The sequence below is a fragment of the Sceloporus occidentalis genome, unplaced genomic scaffold (assembly GCF_023333645.1).
Source record: "Sceloporus occidentalis isolate IW3139 unplaced genomic scaffold, rSceOcc1.0.p SCAF_5, whole genome shotgun sequence".
In the NCBI taxonomy this organism is placed as follows: domain Eukaryota; kingdom Metazoa; phylum Chordata; class Lepidosauria; order Squamata; family Phrynosomatidae; genus Sceloporus; species Sceloporus occidentalis.
The window spans coordinates 76,132,301-76,153,956 of record NW_028316985.1 but is presented as its reverse complement, the minus strand read 5'-3'; the positions used below and the strand labels follow the sequence as shown (position 1 = coordinate 76,153,956).

At 40.8% G+C, this 21,656-nt stretch overlaps 1 long non-coding RNA gene across 1 annotated transcript; it reads left to right on the top strand.

The window, feature by feature from the left end:
- Positions 1–11,385: 11,385 nt before the first annotated feature.
- Positions 11,386–20,724, top strand: LOC149312346 (uncharacterized). Its single transcript, XR_016281403.1, has 3 exons — positions 11,386–11,431; positions 19,031–19,103; positions 20,509–20,724. It is a non-coding gene; the product is annotated as an uncharacterized LOC149312346 (long non-coding RNA).
- Positions 20,725–21,656: the final 932 nt, after the last annotated feature.

Sequence of the window (21,656 nt, the reverse complement as noted above, 5' to 3'; positions counted from 1 at the left end):
CAAAGAATTTTCCTACAACTCCATGGTTGCATATTCTAAGACATCTGAGGGATTCTTGTCTAAATAGCAGTAAGACAATTCCCTTTGCCTGATGATTTATGGTGGATCTGCAAAAGATTTCCATAAAGAGTGACGATGATGATAAACGACTCCCCAAGGTCATAAGCACATGCAGACTTCAGAAGAAAAATGTGTCCGATTATGACAGTCTATCCTTCCCTCCTTAAATATGAATAGATAGAAGGACAATATTTGAAGTGTCATTCTTTCCTTACTTGCTTCCTCCTCTCCCCATCCCTGCAATCAAGGATCAACAATAAAGATTTACATTGTGTTCTTGGAAGACATATTAAATATACTTCCAGTGAATCTTGGAAATAATATTTTCATAAGAATATATTGCTGGTTTCCAACATTCTGTTACATCTTTGGGAGTTCTAGATACATAAGGTGTATCTCTGGAGATAAGATCTTTAAATACACAACATTTCTGGCATGGATGTGCACATATATATGTACAATACATTAGTTGCTATCTGGGATGTAAATGGTCCATCAGATACTGTACACCATTACATTCAGACTTTTCATATCACTTCACCACACTAAAGAAGCATGTATTTTGCTGAGCAATGGCCAGTGAGGCAGTGAGGCAAATATTATATGTCTACTGCTTAAGAATGGGAAAGGTAGCCCCATGGCTCATCCCTTTCCCCCTTATCCAATTTAAGAATATAATTTTAAAACATATTCATATGCTTTCACCTCCACAATTAATAGCAAATTGGGAACATAGGGACACTAGGATATTTACCCAGCATTGCCCAGGCTTAACAGTGATTTTGCTTACAATTTGAATAAAGGGAAGGTTTGAGGGGTAGCTTGTGTGGTCTGTAAAATTTGTTTCACACCATGTTATGTGTAAAATGGACCACAACCAGCAGCTTTCTGAAGAAAGCCAATGTTTATTGATCAGTCTCAAACTTGCAGAAAAAATATTTGGGATATAAAACTGTTTCTTAAATATCAAAGTGAGTTCATCAATGTACATGTCAGAGAAGGGAAAAACAGAAATGTGATGTGTTTGTTTGGGAGGTACCTGTGGTAGGTGATGAATCAAGTCCAAAACTTTGTTTGGATCCCATTAGACAACATAGCAAGTATGGTGATTTTGTCATCCAACATAATGATTTGTATAACATGGAAAACTTCCTCTGAAACAACTCTTGCCAAGAAAATTCCATGCTAGGTTTCTTACGCACAGTAAATATATGGCTACTACACATACATATAAGAAATACACACATAGGGGGAGTGAATGAGAGATAAAAGCATATCACGGCATGAATAAATTAAGTTGATTCATATAACAGCATTTCAATCAGTGACATTAAAAGAGAGGGAGAGAAGATGTCAGAATATATTACCTGTTCATGTAATTATGAAGCCCAAAATATATAAATGGTGTCAAAGGATGGATTAAAACTCTACTTATAGACAAATCATGTTTTTCTTGGATGTCTTCAAAAGCTTTCATTTATAGAATTATTATTTTCATGCTTTTATGTAATTGCAATTGGAAGAAAAAAGTTGATTGGTTTTACAGCTGTATATTTTATATAAATCCTGAGCTTAACTTTCTGTAAAACCATTCAAGTTCAAGGTGGAGAGGGAAATGCTTGCCCTTACAAAAAGATAACACTTCTATACCACTTCTGAGAGATTTCCCTAATCTCACTTTGCTTAGTTTAAGGGTGCTGTAGCTTCTAGCGTACATATATTTGCAACCCAGGAAGCTGCCTTATTTCAAGTCAGACTAGTTGTCCATCTAGCCTAATACTGACTGGCAGTGGCTGTGCAGTAGCACAGTCAGAGGCCTTTCCCATCATCCAGTGCTTTATTCTTCCCAATGACAGGGATTAGATATGGCATTGGGTGTAGGGAAATATGCAACCTTGCTTGCACAAATGACTCTCTTCCTGCTGTGGACAATACAGACAGAGGCAGGTTGTTTGGGTTCCCTGGTGTGTTCCCTCTTTGTACTGTCTCTGCCATTGCTTCCCCGACTCTACTCTTGACTTGACACCCTCCTTTCTTTCTCTTCATGTAGCCGGTGGAGCCAGAAACCCCATCTTTTCACTGTCCCCAACACACAGTTCTTTAATAAAACATTTTTTCCTCACTAAAAAAGAACTTTTATTGATGATTTGAAATAATCAGTTTTACATGAGCTAACACATGGGACTTGCTACATCAGAGGTGGAGGAAAGTATAGTTCCATGAGCCACAGTATGTTGTTGTTGTTGTTTTGTTGTTATTTCATTTATTTATATCCTCTCTTTCCCCCAGTAATGGGACTCAAGGCAGAGTGTTGTTTTTGTTGTATATTCTCAAATTGTTTCTGACTTATGGCAACCCTAATGTGACCCTATCATAAGGCTTTCTTGGCAAAAATTTGTTCAGAGGGAGCTTACTTTTGCTTTCTTCTGAGGCTGAGAGAGTGTGACTTCCCCAAGACCACACAGTGAGTTTCCATGGCTGAGCATGGATTTTAACCCAGGTCTCCAGAGTCATAAGCAAACACGCAAACCACTATACCATGCTGGCTCTCAAAGCAGATTACAAATTAAAAACAATTAAAAAAAACCTGGAGAGTGAGCAAGATTAAAAATAACTAAAGACAACAGCGGAATTGGGGTGGAGTGGAGGAGTGGTGACCATACGCCACCCACCCTGACTCCACCCCGATGCTGGCGTCACACCGCCTGCCCGACCAGACAGTGGGTAGCATCACAACGTTTCTTTGATGCAGCATTTAGACCAGTGGTTCCCAACCTGTGGGTTGGGACCCCTTTGGGGGTCGAAGGATCCTTTCATGGGGGTCACCTAAGACCATTGGAAAACACCTATTTAATTACAGTTATGAAGTAGCAACGAAAATAATTTCATGGTTGGGGATCACCACAACATAAGGAACTGTATTAAAGGGTCGCGGCATTAGGAAGGTTGGGAACCACTGATTTAGACACACTGTGCTGAAGAAGTAGGGGGAAACCTGCTACCGTGGCAGCAAAGGCTGCATTTTGTCAGCTCCAAAAGGAGTGGCTTTTTGCTGCTTCTTTTGGAGCCGGCAAATTGCTGGATTGGGGCCGCAGTGTGCAGTTGCTGCAGCCCCAATCCAGCACTCAAAGGGGCAGTGGCGGTAAGCTGCTCCTTCAGGACCATCTGTTTAGCTCCAGAGTTAAAGCAATTTAAAATTCAATAAAAGACAATACTTTTAAAAATCAACAAAAAAGCACAACAAACCATTAATATCCCGTCACAGTCATTTCCTATAAGCCTGGCAGAATAGGCAAACAGTTACTTGTTGGCAGGAGGAGAGCAAAGAGGGAGGTACCCTCACCTCCCTAGGGAGGGTTTCCAAACCAGAGCAGCCTCCAATAAGGCCCCGTACCTTGTGTCCCACTGGACCAGTGTAAGAAGGTATGGGACATAGAGAAGAGCATCTCCCTTGTTTCCAATGAAAAAGACTGACAAGGTAGTGGAACAGAGAGCAGGCCCTGACCCTTGTTCTTGCTGAATAAGCCTGAGAAGGTAGTGGCACAGAAAGAAAGCTCTCTCCTGAAAATCTTAATGCCCAAACAGGCTGCCATTGGGTCATTGCTGGGGCCTTCTACTAGTAACCGCCAATCAGAACAGACACTAGCTGAGCTAATGCCATTTAAATAGTAGTTTTGTGTATAATATCTTCTTCCCTCTTGTTACCTTTTGTCCATATTGTGATGTTGCTCAGCTACATGTGTCCTGGTTTTCATTTATGAAATGTTGGAGGTTATGGGCCAATTTCATGTGGTTCCAACCTGGTATCTTCCATTCAACATGGTCTTGGTCAATTACAAACTACAGTTCTCAGCCAGAAGTGAGGGGAGCTCCCTTGAAGGCAGGTCTTGAACGCAAAGGAAAAGCTCCTTGATCTTCCAGCTCAGCTACAATTGCCCCTGGCACATTTCCTGTTGTTTTTGAAACTGCTCTCATTAGCTTGAATTGGCAGCTGAAGGTCAGAAGGAAGCACCAGCGGAATTGTGAACTCTGACTGCTTGAGCGGCTATAAAGCTCATTCATGCCGACAGTATGACCAAGCTGGTGACACATATGTCTCAACCAAAGAAGTCAATGATAGGGATGCACACAAAGACAGAGGCATCAGCTCAGCTGTTCTGTTGTTAGATAGTTCTTCTTCTGGTCTATTGGTTTTGCCCTCACCCTGCAATCTGGATCAGACAAAAGTCCAAAAACAAAGCAAAAATTAAGATTTTTTTTTAGCGGTCTTGAGATCTAAAAAATGGGGCTAGTACTGCCCACAGCTTGGGTTTGGATCCCTTTCACAGTGACACAACTGGAAACGGATGCAAAAGAACATTTAACAAAGTCAAGGCCTAAAGAAATGTACCATTTTATCTTGTTCAGCCAGTCCCGTTATACCCAAAGTGTCAGGTTTTAATAGAAGTTTGCTATGCTGAAGCTTTTTTTTTTTCAAACTGCTTGCTACACAGACTTCAATTTGGAGCAGCTGAACTCCATTTGCACAATTCTGTACACTTATATTAAACTCATCTCCCTCCACCTATGGTTCCTAATGTGCATCAAGAGCGTTAAGCTAGCCATTAGGAGAAAGGAGAAATGTAAAGCCTTTCAAATTTGCTTATCTTGTGATATAGGATATAGTTCTTTAAAAAAGAAGAAGAATAACAGTTTGGGGGTTTTTTTTCTGCCCTAGCTCCTTCACACAGAAATGGATTGAATAAAAGGTTAGGAGTGAAAGTCACTTTTATTTCCCTAAATGCTATTTGAATGGAAAGATTGCACATGGTCTGAGACGAGGGGTGGGTAATTGCAGTGATCTCCTATAATCCATATAGATCCAAACAGATTAACACTGTGGACAGTTTGTCTATGCCTTATTATGCTATACTGTGAATGATAATACGAGGCCTGTGAACACAAGAAGAGCTGTGCTAGACTGATGCTTCTGTTTCTCCTGTCTAGTATCCTGTTTCTCAATTGGGTTGAGCTGAAGCCTGCAGGAAAACACACACACAAGCAAGACAGATAGCCCTCTCATGTTGTTGCTCTGCAGACATTGATATTCAGTGGCAATTAGGAATGAAATTCTTCACTAATTTTCTTCTCAAAGGAGGCAAGTAATGGGCCAAATCTTCGAAACTTTTGAATCCACTGAAGGCTGTTCATAGCTTAGGACTTCTCCTGCATAACATTTGTATGCTATATTAAAGCCATCACGAGTATTAGCTGTTTATAGACTTTTCTTGAATAATTTGTCTCAATTCATTGAACCTATGCTTCTCTGAACACTAAGCCATTTGGAAAGGTCCAGAAGTGGAGATGATTTTGCTAACTGCATAGTCCAACAATAATAAATTAGATTAGTAATGGCAAGGAGAAGACTGGGGCTTTGTACACATTTTGTGTCTTTCCTTACATTTGTCTCAGTAAATTTTGAATTATTACATTTGAACAGAGGAAATGTACTATGCATTTAAAACAAAGGAACTGGAATAAATTAGGGTATGATCCAAATTAATAAGCAAGGATTTAAAGGCAAGGACACTGGACTTTTGGACTGTATTCACATGCTTCTTCTTCTTCTTTTTTGTATTATATACCAGAAATGCAGACATTACCTCCAGATTATCCCTTACTGTGAATGTGTGATGTGCACTTAACAGCAAAAATAGCTTATTTGACATTCTTCCCCCAACTTTTTTTATTCTCAAATATTATAAAGAGGTTAAGATTCTTAATGCACCTATATAATTATCACTATTAGGTAACCTTTGTTGCAAGCCAGAGGCATTCATCATTCATGTGTGAATTGAATCAATATTCTACTTGCATGCGTTTGCAAGGTCACTGCAGGATAGCAAAAGGAAATTCTGCTTACTAGGCGCATTGTGGAATTGCTATTTTTAAAACCACGTGTAACAAATGGAATCTTGTATATAACAGGTGTGCTTGAAGAAAGAACACAAAATAAAAGACAAGAATGATGTTTATAACCTGATCTGCTCCCTTTTGAAAGAGATCCTTCAGGCAGATAAAAGGTTGTCTCCTCACATTTGATAATTTTTTGTCAAGGACTATTTCTGTGCTCTCAGGTATGAATGAAGACAAAAATAACTTCTTAATCTAGTGGCATCATACCGGAATCCATTTAAAGCTGACACTGAATGTTCCAGGATGTACATATTAAGGGCAAAAGCACCCCCCCCCCAAAAAAAAACCCAAAAGCTCCTTTTCCCTTTTGCCTCTCATCCAGAATTGTTTCACTAAGAAACATCACAGCTATCTTGAACATTAGAGAGGAGGATGATAAGGAAAATGAGGGTGATGGAAAAAGGAATCTTTCAGAATAAGGAGTTTATCGCACTAACTTTTCTGGCCGCTCCAGGCATGGGACAGGACTGGACCAGAACTGGGGGAATTGATTTTATCACACAAGAAAAGGCCGCCAATGCCGCTGGCCAACTACCACCTGTCCCTGAGCCGTGCTAAGCCAGCTGATTTGGGTCATATGGAAGCTTTCCTTACTTCAAAATTAGCTGAGTGCAGCTTGGGGATGGGTGGTGGTTGGCCGGCAACATTGGCGACCTTTTCCTGTGTGATAAATCTGTTTTCCCCTGTTCCGGCCCAATCCTGCCCCATGCCTGGATCAGCCAGAAAAGTAAAGGTAACCTCATGAGCTTTCCTTGATACTGAACTACTTCTTCACTTCTTCAGATGCACTGATAGAGTACAATGTTACAGCCTAGGTAGTTCAGGACAATTACATTGCTGTGGATACCCTAAAGGCACCAGATACCATCTGATCTTGGAAGCTTAATAGGCTGAGGTCTGGTTAGTACTTGGATGGGCAATCACCAATTAATATCAGGTGCTTTCGGCTGTATTTCAGAGGAAAGAACTAGCAAAAACACCTCTAAGTATTCCTTGCCTAAGAAAACCCTATGAAATCCATGGAGTCTTCATAAATCGACAGGTGACTTGAAGGCATATGCGTGTGTGGGCACACACACACACACACAGTTCACCAAACAGTGATACGTTTATTAGCCAACTGAAATGCACAGTATACTTGTTGCAAGCTTTCGAAGCTCCACTGGCTTGTTCATCAGGCAAGATGTTACTTACCAAACAACAGAAAAAATAGAGATGTTAGTAAGATGCTTTCATTTTTCTGTTTCTGTCCTTAGTAAAGATGGTATGGGGAGGGTATCTTTAGCAGGCTGGCCGCTCCTCCTCTGGCCATGCGACAATTGGGCAAAGTCCAGGAAATTTAAAGTCCACTTGTATATCAACAAGGACTCCTCTTTTGCAATTCAATATGTCTCCATTTCTGTGAGGCCATTCCTCCATTCCTGTGAGTTGTGGGAGTGGGGTCAGAATGTAATAAAACAGCAGAAAGATGCAAATTGTGGCCCTGGCTTGAAAGAGTAGTGCAGCACAATACCAGCTTTCAAGTTGCTGGTCTGTGGTATGTACGTGTGGAACGCAATAAATCTGCATACCAAAAGATGATTTCCTTGGAGTCACAGAGTATCTGAGGACTACAAATTGCAGTCATGCATACATTAATATATGGAGTGTTGCAAGAACCCATTATCTCTGTTCATACCTCTGTTAATGTATTGGATATCCCAATTCAATGGTTTTGTTTTCCAATCTTTGAGTTTCTTTTTGTTTGATAAATAAATCAAAGATTGGCTGGCATCCTGCTAGCCAGTTATAATGTCATTGGTTAGATTTATGAACTTGTGTAGTGGTTTGAACATTGAACTAGGACTCTGGAGATCACTGTCTGAATCCGTGCTCATCCCTGGACAACCACTGGGTGACCTTGGGCAAGTTACACTCTCTCAACCTTAGAGAAAGACAAAGGCAAACCTTCTCTGACCAAATCTTGCAAAGAAAATCCTGTGACGGGTTTGCATTCAGGTTGCCATAAGTCAAAAATGACTTGAAGGCACACAACAACAACAGCAACACTGTTTCCTATTCACTTTTAAAATCATGGCATCCTTGCTACAATTGTGAATACACTTGAAAACCACCTTGAAATCCAGCCAGCTGTAATGGGGAAGCCAGTTGCAATGGGTTCTGTGGTGCTGGTGAGTACGACACTGAAGGATTCTGCCTAAGCACCTTTTACATTTGTGTGAAAGTGTAGATGATCACTTAAGGTGTCCAGCATGGACAGAATATTTGATAACATGCATACACTCTCAGTAATGAGATACAACCTGCAATAGTGTAAAGTGTCAGTTGGGTAACACATATTATTTATTTTATATGCCCCCTTTCTCCTAAATTGGACCCAAAGTGGCTCACAAAAGATGCTTTAAAACAGTATAGTGGCTTGTCACTTCTCTGTTTGACAACGATGCATGAATTCCCTTAAGAGAATTCATTTGGGCAGAAGAGATATGCTACACATTTGTAAAAAGAAAAATATATAAATTAGGACATGATCCTAGTGGAAGTTAAGCTTGCAGACTAGCATGTTGTGGTGTCTCTTTGGGCCTGCACTGATATTCATTGTACATTTTTGCACTATATACCAGACAAGCAGCCACTACGTCCAGGTTATGCCTTACTGTGAATGTGTGCACTATGGCAGTGCATACATGTGCACTATCAGTAAAAATGAAACTGTTGTCATTCCTTCCCCCAGTTTTCAAACTGGTGGTCAAAGTGTAGGCTACATACAGCCCTGGGGCTAGTTTTGCACCCCATTCTCCCTTTACGGAAAGGTTTATTTTGATGCAAGACACTTAGGAGTTTATCAGACAAGGGAAATTGGAAGTATAATCCAATGGCAATCCGAATGCAGTCATGGGATTTAATGTTATTGCATGATAGACTACCACACGCAATTTTGGTCAGTGGCAAGCTATTTTCAGGAAATAGGAAGTCAGTTAGAACGCAATTCGAATTCATGTAAATTCGCTGAACTAGCGAATTCATGTGAATGCATTCTGCCCCACTTTCTTTTCATTCGAAATTAAGAGAAATTCCTCCCGTGTGATAAACTCCTTAGAAGATGGATGGGCAATAATGACACATTTTGCACTGACTTGGTCTGTTTGAGGCTCAGCAGAGATCTTTATTTAATCAGGAAGTAATTTAGAAGTTGAGTTCCTGTTCACTCCCTTTTTAAACAGAGGCCTCTCTTTGGTTTAAAACAACTCAGAGATGTCCAAAAATGCAACTAAATTGATCCCCCACATAGGGTGATTTCAATTTATTTATTTTTAAAATCTGGTTATAGTGGGGAAGGGAGATCCTCCATGCTACTGTAGGAGACAATGTGCCCCCTCATCCCTGACAGTTGCCCACCTTTGTGCTAAGTCATATAATTTACAAGCACCAATAGGCATATTTATATTGATTTGTGGTTTCCAAGTCTTGAAGCTAAAGGCTCCAGGATCTGTGTGCCCCTTTGGAACCCACGGCCTGTTACAGACTGCCAAAATAAAGCTGCTTCGGGTCTCTTTGGAGGTATGCTGTTTAAATGATGCATGCATCCTAAGAATCCGGAAACTGCACCAAAGCTGCACTCCAGTGCATAGGAATGGAGTGTGGCTTTGGCGTGACCTCCGGACTCTTAGGACCCATGCATCATTTAAATAGCATACCTCCAAAGAGACCCGAAGCAGCTTTATTTTGGCAGTCTGTAACAGGGCAAGATTACTCATCTGCTTGAAACTGTAGGTCCTTGTAGGGGTATAATCCACTATTAGCAAGAACTGTGTTTTCTGGGAGAACAATGATCAACAGCCATCACTTAACAGTGCCAGTGAGTCTTTGCCTGAAGGTTTCACCAATGCTTCTGTCCTGGTTTAAATGGAGTTTACTTATGTTCATGTTAAAGAAATTGGCCCTACCTAGTTGACTTATTTTGCTTTGGTACATAAACAATGATTTTGACATAAAAAGTACCCAAACTGTACAAAATACTCACGTTTCTTTCTGGAAACAGCCCCCCCCCCCCCCAAAATGGTTTTCACACTAAAAGTATGATTTTCAAGCAAAATGTAGCTACATGTACTTCTGTGGAGAATCATTTGCCAAAACAGTTTTGGATTTCTGACTACTCAATGAAAACAGCATATTTTCTCCTCCCCTGGGGAGAAAACTGTGGAAATTATTCTTCCTCATATGTAAGCAGGAAACCATCAAAGTTTACAAACGTACATAGGCATTTCTATGATCTGATAAAAATTCTTTAAATAGAACAGAAGCTCTTTAGGAATGCATGTTAAGCAAAGTGATGTTGCGCTCTGCTACATACACTAACTAGCTAACAACACTTATCTGCCACTTTTGGGATTCATTTCTCCATTCTACATGGGTAGAGTGGGTGGAATATTTTAGCCAGATTTTTACAAGATTGAACCTTTCTACAGCCCCCTTCCCATTAATTTTCTACCAGTGGTTTGCTTAGTTCTGAAACACTGCTAAGTGTCTATTGTCAAATAATATCAGCTGTCAAGTACAGAATTCAAATACTGAATTCCAGTGTAAGACATTGCCATCAAATAGCATCTGATGTCAAAGCGACAATTTTGTGTGTGGTTGGGAGCTGTATTTTTCTTTCCAGTGAATGTTATACCTAATTTGCTGTAAACAAAAACCCACTATTTAGGCTTTCGATTGCAGGCTTCCCCCCTCCCCCTGCCAATAAAATGTGGGTTGAAAACTAGTTGGGAAAACTGTTTCCATTAATATCAAACATTAGGTATGAGGTTTGCTAATGTAGTTGGAAAAATAATATTCCTTGCAATACATCCAGTTAGGCTCATACACATGTGTAAGTTACCCTCAGGTGTGTGTATATCATTTCTTGGGCACTCTGGCAGTTAGTATTTTCTTCCTCCCTCTGCAGAGCTCACCTCAAACCTAACAGCCACTGAACATGGCAATTAAAGTGGAATCATAGCACTATAAGCAGTGTGAAAGTCCCCAGAATGTGAACTGCCACTAAAGAAAATCTTTGCTCTTAAGGTAAATGCAGTATCTAGAAAAGCTCTCTGGTAGTGGTGAGTTGTCAGTGGCTGTTGCAAACACATTCATTATTTTAACTTTACTTCTGACCAGTAGCTGTTGCCCATCTTTTGTGCTTCCTGCAGAACACACTGCAGAGAAGGGGTCAATTTGATGGCCTCCAGGAAAGAAGGCCAGAATACATTGAGCTTGGCATTGGACACAATGCTGGTGGCATGAAACAGGGGTGGAGGCAGAGGGTTTATAAGTCCTGGCTGCCCCAACACAAGTCTTCTTTGGATTTTGCTCATCACAGCCCAGCTACCTGCCCTCAGTGCAGTGTGAGCATTGCTGGTTGCTTCAGGGCCAGGTAGGAATTCCCTCCTTTACCTGTTTATATTGCTGTTGTTGTTGTTTACCCTATACTGTATCTGATGGACAGTTGGCTGTGGGTGGTGTGACTGAATACACTCTCACCTGGCAGGTAGTGGAGGAGAATGTAAGAGATCAGTGTACACCTTGGAAACTTTTAGATGATAGGTTGGGCCCTGGGGCTGCCTCCACAGCGAATGGACCTGGGGTGGTGGCGGCGGAGAAGAAGTCTGCCCTTGGAGCTGAGCTGGGAGTTTACTCTCTCTTATAAAGTCACAGGGCTTGGGAGGGAGCCCTCTGGGTTTGCCTACCAGTAAATGACTGTCTGAGTAGCAACCAGATTGCCCTTGGGGGTCTGGTATTTTGCCCAAGGGAAGGCTGGAGGTGGTCACAGGTTGACAACTGGACCTCAGCTAGATCCACATCAGGTTGTTACCCCCTTGTTATTGCCATCCATAGGATGTTTCCATGGCTGTTAAAGTGGAATTATAGTGTAGTGTGAAATGGCCCCAGGGCTGAAGAACCTTTGGCCCTCCAGATATTTTGGGCTACACTTTCCACCATCCCCACCCAACATGGGCAATGGCAAGGGACTGAAGATGTTGTCGTTCCCCATCCCATTTACAAATTTTGAAGGCAGGACAATGTTGTGGTCTGTCTCACATACCCTTTTCTGTAAGTCTACTGTACCAGTGAAGAGAGCTTAGATGTTGCAGCCAATCCATGAAGAACATGCACACGTAGACACAGCTTCAGGCTGCTCTCACACATGAGAGTTAAAGTAGAGAGAAACCTGTTTCAAACATGGTGTCTGAGAGATGCTACGTCTGAATTAAGCATGAGCATTCTTCCATAGTCAGGATAGGACTGTTTGATGGTGTCTTGCTGCTGAATTCCCAGCTGCTTACTGCAGTCATAGTCCCTGCTGCATTAATGGTGGGAACTGTTTATTACATCACATTCTACCTTTTCCTGACAGCATAATGATTGTTTCCCCAAAGCATTTTTTTTCAAGTTACCTTCTCAAATTCCCACAATTTTCCTTCCCAGCTCTTTCTCACTGCCAGGGCAAGATTCTTTCCCTCCCGCCTTTCCCCAGCTGAAAATTCAGCCGAAACTTTCCCACTTTCTTTTAAATTTTGCAATGCTAATGCCCTCCTTGGTGGAGACACCCTGTAATTGTATGTAGTAGACATGCCTCTACACACCTTCTTTAATTATCAGTTAAGCAAACCACGTGAAGGGTTGATCATTAGCCAACTTCTCTGATAGTTTTTGTGGCTCTTCTTTGGCATTCCTCACTTTGGCAATGTATTATCTAGACAGAAAAGAAAACTAGATTGTAGAAGCAGCCTTTATTTTTAGAGGCTAGAAACTTTAGAGATCTCTGGCTCAGATACTATCACAAATATTAATGGAGACATACTGGCATTTCTTCAGCCTCACTTTTCCATTTGCAACATTAATTTCATCATTCTATCTTGGATTCTGAATTAGTAATGCTTAGGTTAGGGAACCAGTGTGATAAGTGCTGGATTAGGGTTCTGGGAGATCAGGGTTCAAATCCCCACTCAGTCACAGAAACTCACTGGGTGACCTTGGACTCAAGCTACATTCTCTCAGCCTCAGAGGAGAGCAATGGCACGCTCTCTCAAACAAATCTGGTCAAGACAACTCCATGAAAGGTTCACTTTAGGGTTGCTGTAAGTCAGAAAGGACTTCATATAACAGCAACCTTGATTTAGTACCACAGACATTGCTGAATGCCAGGTTAGCAGAACAAAAGCTGAATAGTCTGGCTGCCTCAGTGAATCTGACTCTTTCATATTTGATTCTTTTAAAAATATATGCAGAAATCTGCAAACTAGGAAAGCTGTTATAAAACAAAAACAGGTCAACACAAAATACCAACCTTTCCCTCACCACTACCACCATTTTCTCAGATTTATTTCTGAAAGCCTCATTTTTATTTCCTTCCCTCCTCCCCCCCCCCCCGCCCCATATTCAATCCACAAATGCTGCCATTCACCAGTCACTCCTCGCTTTGAAGGATGGCATTCTCAAAAGACGACAGCACGTTCTTGTGCTCTCCGATTACGCCTTGTGTCAGGCCGTGGGATGTGAGCAGATACTGAATAATGCCTGTATTGTCCAGCAAGACAAATGCTATTGCTTGGATGTTATTACTTCCAAATTAATGATGAATATTGATTTTGCTCCATTGGTACTTATTTGCAACAGTTAGAAAAGGATGAAAAATGTCATTCAAAAGGGGTTTGCCGAGGAAAGTTAGACCAGCCCCCCACCCCTCGTGCAAAAAGTAAATGCACAATCTAAACTCTCACCTATCTCTGTTATCTAAACAGGAAGGAACAAGGGAAGCAATCTGTCAGAATTTGTTCTCTCCTCCCCTACTCTGGACATAATCTGACAGCTGAAAAGGAGGCTTTTATTTATTCACAGGCACAAATCTGTGCATTCGTGTGTGTGCCCACATGGGTAAGAGAAAGAATGAACATTTAAAGAATCTGTACCTAGTTTTCACAAGCAATAATGAATTAGACAGGTCCAAGATAATTGCATTACTGAAAGAGGCTGTTGGCATGTTGCAAAAACCAGCTTTAGAGGGATAATCACAAAGGGAGGCAACCATTTTTCTGTTAACACCCATTTCCTCAAATGAGCACCAGACTGGGCCTTCCTTCTCCCTTACTTTATCTACTCTGTGAGAGAAGTCAAGCTGAAAGCAAGAGAGAGGTTGACCTAAGAGTGACTGACATTCATGGTTCACTGGGGGCTAGAACCAGTATCAGTCCCAGTTCAGTACTGACCACTAGATTATGTCATCCCAGTTCACCTAACCGTTGACGGCATTGTGTCTATGGTTGTACAGATGAGTTGCTTTAGCTCAGGGGCTTATATGTCCCATTTATGGATGGGTTCAGAGGGGATGCTACAAAGTATTGAGAAATCCCTTAAGAGAAATCGCTCAAGCCTGCACTAAAGTTCTTTCAAACACCTTGTTCCAGATTATAGTGCAAAAGTATAATTTTACCAATCCACAGTAACATTATAACTCAAAGAGAGACAGAGAGATTGAAGGAGGAAGGAGGAAGAGGATAGAACATTTTGTTCTGATATTCTTTGAATTTAAAAACAAACTCACTCAAGGGTGGAATAAAGTATTGCAGCTGGTGCCAGGAATTGCCAGAAAATAGTATGGCACACTAGAGCAACAAATGCCTCAGCCTCCTGACACATTTGTCCCATCTAGAGGAGCCCTCTTTTCAATAAATTTTATGGTATTTGGCTTCTGTATTTTGACTTTGTCAATAATTATTCTGATGTTCATTATCTGCAAATTTGTGGAATCTATTTCTGACTGAAAAAAATGTGGGCTATGTTTTGGTTTATACCTTTGTTAGGACCCTTTCCTAAAAAATTACTACCCTTATGATTATATGTCATATTTTTTATTCAAGGATGAATTGATTGTTTTAATCAAATTATTTTTTAGACGAGGATGACACAAAAACCTTGTTATCTGCCCCCATAGATAATATACCACATAGTAAGTGCTGCACATGGTAAGTGCTGTACAGGAGCAACATGGATTAGAAAGAACCTGATTTTTTTAAAATGATGATGATGACGACGGGAAATCGAAACTGTCTAGGGTTGCCAGAATGAAAATCTGGGGGTAAATGGCTCCTATTCTTTTCTTGGTTGTGTAGAAGAAAAGTTCAACAGGTATGATTGTCAGAAAACAAGCAACACTTGATGAAATTCCTTGTTCTACACAACCATTAAGGGTATAGAAGCCAGCTCCAGTTTTCACTATGGCTAGGGAGTGCTGGGAATTGTAGTTTATCATGGCATCAGAGCTCTCTGACAGAAAGGCTAAATGTTGCACAAAAGTACAGTTCCCAGAATTCTCCAGCACTTGAGCCAGAGCAGTTAAAATGGGCTCAAACTAGATTATTTCTGCGGTCTCTTTTGGCCCCAAGTCTGCAAAACTTTATGCTACAACGTCTTTTGCACAGTTGCTGTTTTGGGTGTTTAAAAAGCTGCAACTATATTGGGAGAGAAGTTTAGGGATATAATCTCCTTAGTCTCAAATGTGTCACAAGATCCCTTTGCACACTGATATTCCAGATTAACACAGCTAAACATCTGAATCTTTCTTCAAATAATTTTTAGGACAAAAGCTTTTAATGGCAACGGGCACATTTCCATTTTGACTGACATCTCAAGCATCTTCGATAGACAAATAATAAACAGGGATGGGAGCAAAAGGTGAGAGAGAAAAGAACACCAAAATAAAGCAATTATTCCTGTCAAAACAAGCAGGATCATTTCCAGTCACTCTAGCCATGCAGTCATTGTCCATCCAGTTTACTGTAATTCTGTTAGTCGAGGAGTAGTCATGACAGCACAAGAAACAGACAAGTAACCAAGTCTTAGTTGAAGCAGATTCTGTTGGCCCTATATCAACAGTGATCAACTATTCTGTAGAACAGGAATGTGGATTGAGAATGTGTCAAAATGCAAATCGCATCACCCCTCACCTCTAGTGATTAGGGTTGGGTTGAGGGGGTTCAGCCCAATCATATCTGGACAGCCAAACATCAAAACCCTTGCTACAGAAGAAATAGTCACAAATAGGGTGGGTTATTAGACAGCTGACGAAAGCAGCTCTGGGACAGTCCCAAAGCAGTTCCCCCTGAGCCACATGGATTTTTCTTTTTGACATGAGGCTGTCCTCATGTGTGGTAAGTTTCCAAGAAGCTTCCATGAAAGGAAAAGAGGCTCCATCTTGTCCTTTTTCACAGGGAGTGAAACATCTTGGGCCTGCTCTGATCACAGCAGACTTTTTGTCGTCGTCATCATCATCATCATCATCATCATCATCATCATCATCATCATCATCATCATCTTATATTGGTTTATTTATATTCCACTTTCCTCCAAAAATTTGGACTTAAAGTGGCTTACAGTTTAAAATAATACAATTAAAAGCATACAAAAGGGAGCATTACAGTAGCATTAAACTGCAAGAGCACTGGTGGCACAGTGGTTAAATGCCTGTACTGCAGCCACTCACTCACAAACCATAAGGTTGCGGGTTCACTCCCAGCCAAGGGGGCTCAAGCTTGCATCCTTCCAAGGTAGCTAAAATGAATACCCAGCTTGTTGGGGGCAATTAGCTTACACTTTGTAAACCACTAAGGGAGTGCTTAAGTGCACTGATAAATTTTATAGAAATGTACTTGCTATTGCTATTGCTTTAAACTGTTAAAATATTAAAACACATTGAAATAATAAAATGTAGTTTAAAAAGATAAAAGCACTTAAAAACAGTGCAATTAAAACTGTACAACATCCCCAGTCCATTCTTTAAAGACTTTGTTTTAATAGCCTGTCTGAACAAAAATGTCTTTGCCTGCTGATGGAAGGACAACAAAGAGGGGGCCATTCTGCTCTCCCTGGAAAGGGAGTTCCAGATTCTAGGAGCAGGCACTGAGAAGGCCCTCTCTCCTGTCCCCGCCAACCATGCTTGTGATGGTGGAGGGACTGAGAGAAGGGTCTCTCTTGATGATCTCAAATTCTAGGTTGGCTCATACAGAGAGGTATGGTCTGCCAAATAGCCTGGACCTGTGCCATATAGGGTTTTATAGGTCATAACCAGCACTTTGAATTGTGCCTGGAAACAAACTGGCAGCCAGTGGAGCTGTAGTAACAGGAAAGCAGTATAGGGCCAGTAACCTTCCATGGTAAACACTCTGGCAGCTGCTCTTTGGACCAGTTAAAGTTTCTGGACACTCCCCAAGTAAAACACATTGCAGTAGTCCAAACAGGATGTAACTAATGCATGTACCACCATGGCCAGATCCAGCATCTCAAGGAATGGGTGCAATTGGCACACAGGTTTTAGATGTGCAAAAGCACTCCTGGTCACTGCAAAAACCTGTACCTCCAGATTCAAAGCTGAGTCCAGGAGTATACCCAATTAGCCAACTTGTGTCTTCATGGGGAATGTAACCCCATCTAACACAGGCTGGATCCCTATTCCCTGACCTGCCTTCCAACTGACCAGGAGTACCTCTGTCTTGTTTGGATTAAGTTTCAATTTGTTTGCTATCATTCAGTCCATTACTGATGACAGACACTGGTTTAGGACAAAGACAGCCTCCTTGAATTAACATGAAAACAAGCAGTAGAGTTGGGTGTCATCCACATACTGAGGGCAGCACACCCCAAAAACTCCAGATGACCTCTCGCAGCAGTTTCATATAAATGTTGAATAGCATAGGGGACAAAACAGAGCCCTGTGAGAGAACCACAGGCCAATGGCCAGGGGGTAAAGCAGGAATCCACCAGCACCACCTTCTGGGTTTGTCCCTCCAGTAAGGAACAGAAACACTGTAAAACATTACCTCCTAGTTCCAACCCAAAGACATGGCCCAGAAGGATATAATGGTCGATGGTTTCAAAAGCTGCTAAGAGGCCCAGCAGAATGAACAGGAACACATTTCCTTTGTCCAGTTCCCTGCGTAGGTCATCTACAAAGACTGTCTCTGTCCCAAAGCCAGACCTGAAACCAGATTGAGATCGATTCAGATAATCCATTTCATCCAGAAACTCCTGGAGTTGGGAAGCTGCCACATGTTCCAGCACCATGCCCAAAAATTGTAGATTGTACACTGGCCAGTAATTATCCATTATAGCAGAATTCAGAGATGGCTTTTGCAACAAAGTCCTTACAATTGCCTCCTTTAGGCAAGTCAGAACACTGCCTTGTTGTAGGAAAGCACTGACTGTCCCCTTCACCCACTCAGCCAATCCCAGTCTGGCCTGTTTGATAAGCCCAGAAGGACAAGGGTCTAACACATCTCTGAGGATCCTGTCTACACGATCAAGCTGCACAAATGGAAAAGTATCCATTAACACTGGGCAAACAGGCACCAAGGTTACATCTACTGGCACTGTATCAACTACAGCATCCAAGCTGAAGTGGATCTGACTGACTTCATCTGCCAAGTGCCATGCAAATTCTTTGCAGCAGGCTGCAAACATATAGCTTCAATCCGTCTTTCTGTTTGTCTATCTGTCTATCTTTTTTATTCATAAGTAAGAAGTATTGCATTCAGTGGTCCTTACCCCCACTACTAAGTGTGTTCAAGACTGCTGCTTTAAATAAATAATAATAAGATTGTAATAATGACCTCTGGGGTTTTTTTTTTTGTTTTTTTTTTTTACCAAGGACAGCCATCAATTGGGAGGTCAGTTTTCTTGCTTGCTTCATGGCTTTACCAACATGTTTTGGGTTTTCATTGGCAGGCAACAGATGGTAAGGTTACTAGACCTTGCCTATATTGCTGTGTTCAGAACCAGAATACTACCATATGGCTCAGTGGTGGTATAGGAGGGTCAGTATTGGCGACCTTTGTTATGAATGCAGAAATTCTCTGACTTGCTGGCTGATTCTATTCTTTTAACTTGAGGTTTGTTTTGTTTTAATTCTGTGAATAATTTGATTCTATTCTAGTCTTCACTTTTTATATGTTTTTAATTATATCATCCTTTTAAATTATAGTAATCAATTTGTTTGAGATATGGTGCTGGAGAAGAATGCTGAAGATGCTGTGGACAGCCAAAAAGACAAGCAAGTGGGTGTTTGAGCAGATAAAGCCAGAAATTTCCCTGGAAGCCAAGATGATCAAATTGAGGCTGTCATACTTTGACCATATCATAAGAAGGCATGGCTCATTAGAAAATACAATAATGTTAGGAAAGATTGATCCCACAATGCATCCCCTTTTAATAGTGATCCCACAATGCATCCCCTTTTAATAGTGGTCATGCACATGCTGTCCTCCTTAAGCTGTTATCCCATAGATAAAAAGCATAATGCTCTGTATCATTTTCTCTTTGTTTTCCAAGCCATTTTTTTAAAAAAAGGCTCTGGAACGACCTGTCGTACGAGATCCGTCAATTAACATCTTTGGACAGCTTCAAAAAGGCTGTCAAGATGGATCTCTTCAGGCAGGCCTTCCCAGACTAAAATATCCCGGCCTCGGGATCTCAGGATCTCCCCCCTCCTCAGTAATGTCGCCAATGCCCCCTTTTCTTTAGAACTGAAGTTGCAGTGGTTTATCGGTTGGTATTATCTTGTTTAATTTATTGTTGTTTTAACTAGTTATTGTGGTTTTAATTTAGATATGCAGTTTAATAACTTTTTAAGGGGGGAGGGAAATATATTGTTTTTATGCTGTATGTTATTTTAATGTTGTAAACCACCCGGATATATATATATATACCACAGGGTGGTATATAAATAAAATTTATTATTATTATCATCATCATCATCATCATCATCATCATCATCATCATCATCATCATCGTCATCGTCATCGTTATTATTGTTATTGTTGTTGTTATTATTATTATTATTATTATTATTATTAAAAAAGAGATAGGTGCAAATATTTCCCCATGAAAATAGCCCAGTCAAGACTTGTGATGCTGAAGGGCAACAAAATACTGGATGTCAAGACAATATTAGATGGCATGGAACATCTTGAAGGAAAGCATTGCTGGCTGGAACATCTTTTTCTGTGGCTCTTGTTGGTACTCTATGACTCAAAAATAGCACATATGGACCTGAGCCCTATCATTAGTACCAAACAGAGTAGACCCAATTACTCAATGAAATGTATTTGTATGTTCATTTACCATTCAACAATTGATTTGATTTTTGTCTTCTCTAAACAACTTAATTCAAGCCATCAGAGGCTCAATGTATTTCAGAGACTACCCATCCAAAGCTACCTATCCAGACAAGAAAATTGTTGTTGCTGTTGTTGTTCAACATGTTACCAGAAATTGTGCATACTGAAGCCACTCCTGAAATTTGGTGATTATGTTGAGACTATAATTGTGGCTGATGCAGTGTAGAAATGGATAGCTGTGTGACTGGCCTAAAAATTATTGTCAGCAGGAAGAAGATTAATTTCATTTATGCTCTTTGTCATGTCTCAGTAGCTTCCTGTCTCTCTCTCTCTCTCTCTCCAGCCTGTTATCTCCAGTGAACTGCGGCTGTCACTCTCAATTCACTTGCTGCTCAGTTAAGTGTTATCTCAGGGATCTATCTGTGTATTTTCTCAATATGACATCCCATCCATCCAAACACACCGACTCGGAGAGTAGGCTGGGACTGAAAATGTTAGGCTACTAAAGAAGGATGACACTCAAATCAAAGTGCAAGGATGCAGATAATTTCATATACAAATAAAATTCCTAGACTAAGAAACTATACTGTGGACAATGTCTATTTAAAATGGAGCTTTTTGGAGTGCTATCTATCTATCTATCTATCTATCTATCTATCTATCTATCTATTTGTCTGTCTATCTTCCCCAGCCTTGTGACCTAGAAAACTTAAAACAGATGCAACAAAATGTACATATCTAACAAAATTTAAATTATAATTAAACTACCAATAGAATTAAATGTAAGTAAAGTTGTCCCCATTCCAAAAGAGAGATATAACTAATATAGACAATTGCTGCTGTTCTGTGCCTTCCAACTTATGGCAACTCTAAGGCAATCCTATTTTAATTTTCTTTCTTTGTTCAGAGTGGATTTGCCTTGGCACTTCATTGGCTCTCAATATAGACAATACACCCTATTATGTAAGGCCTTTTCCTCATGAGAGATGCTAGCCAGTGTGGCATAGTGGTTTGAATGTTGGATTATGACTCTGGAGACCAGGGTTCAATTCTCAGCTCAGCCATGAAACCCACTGGGTGACCTTGCACAAATCATATGTTCTCAGCCTTAGAGGAAGGCAATGGCAAACCTTCTCAGAATAAATCTTGCCATGAAAACCCCATGGCCACCTTAGGATTGCCATAAATTGAAGATGACTTGAAGGTATGCAACAACAACAAATCTCATGAGACATCAGTCCTGAGAGGCCTACTAGAAAGAAAGGGTAGCAAGGGTACCAGTCTAGCCTCTTTAAGAGGGAATTCCAGAGTTTAGGAGCAGCCATCAAGAAGGCCCACTCCTGTGCTCCCACCAGATTTATGCATGAAGATGGTGGAACATAGAGAGAAGGGACTAGAAACATAGGCAGGCTCATATGTGGGCAGCCTCTGCTTAGCTGACAATTTCTTCAGTTGAAAGGGCAGGTGGTTCTAACAACTTTTACATCAATG